Genomic DNA, 6,160 nt, shown 5'->3' with positions numbered 1-6,160 from the left:
ATTGTAATCAAGAGGTTAATGACACCAACCCTAGGAAATAATATTTTAAAAAGCTAAATCCTGCTGGCATTTCACAACTTGCCATATGTTGCCCCTCAAAGTGACTGAGAACTTCCTGGAGACAGCAAAGATAGAACTCAATTCTTGTTCCAAAAGTCAAGTACTGAATTCTAGAGTTACAGGGCACTCTCTGTTAGGTGGTCAGCAGCATAAGACTTATGACACAAGTGATCAGTACTGACCCCTTCCCACCTTGAAACATTCAATGATAATTTTTCTTCCTGGGGCCTTTCAGGATCAGCACGGGGCAGATTAGCTGCACTGGGATAAGTAGATGCACAGGGAACTCTGCTGCAGTCACTACAAACTGCAGTGGGACATAGAGAAAGGTCTTTTATAAAGTAAGTACCAAATCTCATTTAAACTGCAAATGGGTGGCAAAGCTCAAGGGTCAGGATCCTCAGGTGGTGTGTGTTGATGTACCTCCACTGGAACTGGCTGAGGAGCTGACATTATGGCTTTCTGGGCCCCAGAGCTGCACTGTATCATCCTGCTGGGACAAGACTATTAGTACTGAATGGGATATACACAGGCAAAAAGTAGCATCCCTGGAGGCTGACCTTCTGCTGTACATACAGATCACTGGAGGTGATGTGGGGGAGGTGGGGGACACAGTGCAGCAGCAATGACTCAGACCTGCTTTTGAATGTAGTTTTTAAACTGAGATTTTAAAATAAGTGGAGACTCTGGAAAAGGATACAACTAACTTTGCGCCTCAGGATGTGCATCTTTAATTCCTTTTTTCCCCAACTCCTCTATCCCGGGCATGTCTACATATGCATTTGACCTGGCCTGTGTTTACACTGGTATAAGCTACTCTGGTGTAAGTGCTTTTGGGCAGGGATCTACACATGTGGGGATTAGGGAGCAGAATTGCTGCTCTTTGCACCAAGTTTCCCGCAGCCCTGCAATGGGCCCCTGTTGCCACTGGGACCTCCCCACTTAGCACACAGAGCCTCCCCGCCACAATTAACAGAGCCCCTCCATCAACCAACCCACTCACCAACAATAAAAAACCTTCCGTGTGCAAACTTTTTACAACAATGTCCTTTGTGGGCCATCCTGGGGTGGGGTGCGGGGCATAGGGTAGGGGTGCCTAGGGGAAAAAGCCCAGGGGCAGGCAGCCAGCACCCTGGCCTCTGGCAGTTCCCCTGCAGGTCCGGATGCCTCAGTGAGTGTGGCAAGTGCAGATGGCTCCCCCTCCAGCAGGTAGAGTCTAGGCCCAGCAGGGCCAGTGCTGCTGCAGGCAGCTCTGGCTCCATGCCCATGTGGAGCCAGGGCAAGTGGCAGGGCGGGGTCCAGGCAGGGTAGCTGTGTGGTGGAGCATCTGGGGCATGGCCAGGGAATCCTGGCAGCTGGACCTGCAGGACCTCCTCCCAGGCCTACGAGGGGGCTTACTGTAGGGTGATGGGTGGCTGCCAGGGAGCGTGCAGGGTTAGAGTTGGGGGCTGGGCAGTGGGTGGCATGAATGTGACCACCAGGGCCAGAATGATGTCCAGGAACTGACAGTTGTCATCTGTGACCTGCATTGGCCAGCCCAGGATGGCATTCTGTTCCTGCAGCACCTGGAGCCGCTTGCGCTCAAGGGCCAGGGGCTCAGCCCAGAACTAGTGGTCCACCTGCTCCCATGCCTTCATGGTCCAGTCCCTCACCTCCTCGCACCAGTCCTATGCATCCTTGTGGGCAACTTCTTCCACCCACCAGGTCCGTGAGACCTCCAGCCAGTCCTGCGATGTTGTCACTGTCTGCTCCATGATGAAGGTCCTGTCCTGGGTCTTCCTCTGGTGGAGCCAGTGCATCCACAGGGACCAGATGTGGAAGGCAGCGACCCTGAGGCCACATCCAAATTTCCAGGAGCAGTCTCTCCCCTGTGTCCAGCTGCAGGCCCTGTACAGCCATGAGACAGAAGTTGTTTGTGAGAGTTTGCAACTTTTCTGAGATAAGAAGCCCTGTTGCTCTGTACCAGGGACCGTGTGCTGCCCTGTCTCACATCAGGGGTTGGGTGTGCATGGGTGCCCAGGGACCGTAATAAGTCAGGCTGGCATGCTGAGGCCCAGGCAGTCACTGACTGAACCCCTCATCCCCACTCACTCCCCAGGGGCCGGTGGGCCACTGGGTGCTGGCCGTAGGCAGCCTGCCTCCCCCACACTGTTCCCAGGGCAGGCTCCTGGAAGCAACTGCTGCTGCAGCTCCAGACCCCACTCCCCCCTTCTCCCCCACCTCCTGCAGGCTGGCTAGTCTGCCTCCTGTGCTGCCACCAGCCCCCAGTGCCCAGGCTCAGGGGGCATGGTGCTCCCAGACACCTGGGACAAAGAGATGCCCATGCCTGGGCCCTCCCCACATTGGGCCTATCTGAGGTGCTGCCCAGGGCCAGCTCCCCAGTGTGCCGGTGCTATGTTCTGAGCATGCCCATGCTGTGCGTGTCATGGGCAGTGTGTGAGAAGCTATTTGAGCAGGCCAAGGGGTGCCTGACCCACTATGCCCTGCTGTTACTGATTGCCATGGTGTCCTGGGTGCACCTGTGCACCTGGTATAGGACCCTGAGCTATGATGACATAGGGGACAGGCCTAGACTGCTCTGCAACCTCTGCTGCTGCCTGGAGGGTTACCTGTGGTTGTGCTACTTGTCCCTGCCCCTGGTGCTGAGGAGGACATCAACAAAGTTTGGCACTGTCTCCCCACTCTCTGTGTGCTGTGAGAGGGGGAAACCGGGGCCAAGGGAGTGTGGGCAGGCCAGGTGGGGAGGGGAGGCAGGGGAAGAGGCTGGGGCCAGGGGCAGGAGCAGGGGCAGGAAGGGCCCTCCCCCCAGTGCAGGCCTTACCATATGGCTGGGGTGGTGTGGCCAGTGCCTCTGCTCAGATATGGCTGGCAGCAATGGCATCTGGCTCCAGTCAGTGTCCTCTGATGGAGGGATGCACCATGCAGGTGCCCAGCCAGGGCCCTGCCACAGGGAGGAGCTGGCCCTGCTGGTGGCCAGCAGTGTCATGCTTGGCCACATTTTGTGGCTGGCCCTGGGGCTGCAGAACTGGTGAGGTAGGCCCTGGACAGGGCTCCCTGAGCTGCTGGCGGAAGCTGCAGCTGGGGAGCTTCAGCAAGATGAGGCATTGCACCCTCCTCTGGTGATGTGTCACTGGAGGTGCCAGGCTGGGGCAGGGACCTGGGCAGGCCACCTGTGTTGCTGAAGATATGCATAAGAATGGTCGTCAGTTGCCACATAAAGGCCATGGACTTATGGGCATGGCCAGATCAACGATTGTGGTCAGTCACGGCAACCCACTGTGCCTGCAACGTCTTGACTTTTACGTGGCACTACTGCGCTGACTAGTTGTCTGGCCTCCCAGTGCCTCAGAAATGTGGGCGTTGGACTGCCTGCCTTGGTCAAACTGGTGCTGCACTTCTGCTTTGCCCCACAGTGCTATGAGATTACCAGTCTCCTCCTTGGTCCAGTTGAAGGCCGGGATGGAGGGCATGAGCGTGGGTACAGATGTGGGCAGGGTGGGCCCCTGTGCAGCTGCCTTGGTACTACGAGGCCTGGGTAGCTGCCTGCAGCACCCAGTGCAGGGCCATGACCCAGGACTGGAAGCTGCATGGTAGTGGCAATGCCCCACAGCACTTGCAGGTGCAGGGCAGGCTGCTGGGGGTGAGTTGTAGGGAGGTGGCCCTGGTACTGCTGGTCAGAGGCTCACCCTGCAGCACCCTGCTGGCCTGGATGGCACTGTCCTGGCAGCCACACAGCAGTGTGGTGACAGGCAGCAGTACTGGGGTGCTGGCAGGCAGGCACAGCTATGATATGACCTGCCCAGGGGAATACAGGGGCCTGCAGTGCCCTCAGGCTCCCTGTCTGTTTGCCCCAGGGCTTAAAATGTCTGCAGACTTTTAAAGCCTGAAGACAGAGGCTGCCATAGAGGCAGCCCAGCCCTGGGTCAGGAGAGGCTGCTAGCCTCCAGCCCTGGGAATAGCCTCCAGCTGGCCTGCTAGTGGCTGGGCAGTCCTGGGTTGCGTGTACACATGCACTACTGTGCAGTAACTAATCCTGCTTAAATTTGTTACTTGCATTTACATATAGCAAATTTAAGTGGGATTAAAGGTTTTTACTGCACAGTAAACGTGTACATATGTAAACGTGTGTGCTTACTGTGGAGTAAACTGCACAAATGTGCACTACCACATGTCATGTAGATCTACCCTTAGGGATGTAAATTGTTCCCTTACTCCTGGACAATCACTTAACTTGAACAATAGGTAGAGATTTTCCAAGGCACAAAGGACAACTGTACAAACTTGCTTCCATTTGTGTCTAGTACAATGAAAGCAAATTTGGGTTTTGCTTATAGGTACAACCATAAAACAAGTTACTTTTAATAATAAATGTGTGCCATGGAAAAATCTCCATAGACAAGAACATGAATTAATTGTAACTGTTGTACAGTTTTAAGACTATACTGTGGATTTCAGTAAAGCATTTTGTGACAAGTTTATGATCAATACTATACAGAGTTTATTGTTTATCCAGAATCTTTATAAAACAGATTTTACTTGAGAGATTTGATATTTTCTATGACAGAATCACTATAAAATCATTGGAATTATGGGATTCTCTTTAAAAGAGCTGGAGGATCAGAGCCTGCAGCTTTTACACATACAAAACTCTCACAGAAGTTGTCAGCCACAACTCGGTATTCTTTGCTGCCTCCCCAAAATGCCCCCAATATTTTTTTTTCTTGCAGTTACAGATTTTGGGCCACTGAAATAAAGAGGGAGTTTTGCCAGCAGTTTCAGTGAGAGCAGGAGTATTCTCTTAAAAAATTATATTTTTTCATTCATTCAGGAGAATCAGCCCATTTATGGGTACCCATTTATTCTGTACACCCATATTCTGTATACCCATAAATGCTTTTTAGATTATCCCTAACATTCTTGCATTGTTAGCTAACTCTTTTGAAATATCCGACTGTATAAGGAAATCCATTTGTTCACCATATAAACTTCCTTTCTTATTGCTCCTTAATCTCTACAATCTTCTTGCAGTTCATTTATCATCAGTCACTGGGGTTTTATGCCCCTCCTTTCACATTCCTGTGTAAACGGTGTTTTGTACTGTACATTCATTGGGATGTAACCAACTGCCAGCACAGGTCACCTTTTTCCCATAAAAGCTGCTGTATTCTATTAGAAAGTAATTTCTTGTCAAATCTTATTTCCCTTTAATGGCAAAATTCACCACAATTTGTTGACATGCTCAAAAGCCAGAATTTTTTACTGCACTCAAGATACTTATTATGACTCTTAATTTATATTACAGTTGCACTAAGAAGCTCCCATTGAGATTAGGGCTCTTTTGTGCTTGGTGATATATGCTTACACAGTAAGATGCATTGCCTGCCCCAAACAAATTACATTCTAAACAGACAAAGGAAGTATTATTGTCAGTTCATAGTTAAGGAACTGAAACATAGAGGTTAAGTAACTAGCCTGAGGCTACACAGGGCATCTAAACTAGGCTCGTCGTGGGAAGGGGAAGACGAGGGAGGAGGAAGCCTTGGACCGCTAAACCAAGCAGCACTCACAAGTACAGCCCAGCCTAGACTGCCGAGTGGAACACATACACAGGTAAGCAACAGGGGCCAGGGCAATGCTGTGATTAGGGGGCCAGTGCACACATCCACAGGAGGCCTCAAAGGCCTCTACACAAACACTTGTAGTATGGGAAACAAGCAGGAGGGACTTACCCTCCTGCTAGCTGACACCAAGCCAGACATAGTGGGGCTCACTGAAACGTGGTGGGACCCAACGCATGACTGGGTGGTGAATATCAAGGGCTATAGGCTGTACAGGAGGGACAGAACAGGGACAAAAGGAGGGGGTGTGGCGCTTCTACATTAAGGAGGAATATACACCCTCATCAGGTAGCACAGAGTCAGAGGAGGGGCACACGGAAGTGCTCTGGGTTAGAATACAAGGCAGTTGAGGGGAAAGAGACTTAACGGCAGGGGACTACTACAGACCACCCAACCAAGGGGAAGAGCTAGACCAGGAATTCTTAAGTCAGCTCACGGGGGTAGTTAGGTCAAAGGATGTGGTCATCATGGGTGACCTGAAC

This window comes from Gavialis gangeticus, unplaced genomic scaffold (assembly GCF_001723915.1).
Source record: "Gavialis gangeticus isolate Ggan-Ray unplaced genomic scaffold, GavGan_comp1, whole genome shotgun sequence".
Classification (NCBI taxonomy): Eukaryota; Metazoa; Chordata; order Crocodylia; family Gavialidae; genus Gavialis; species Gavialis gangeticus.
The sequence above is the reverse complement of the archived record's forward strand: the minus strand, read 5'-3'. Positions refer to the sequence as shown.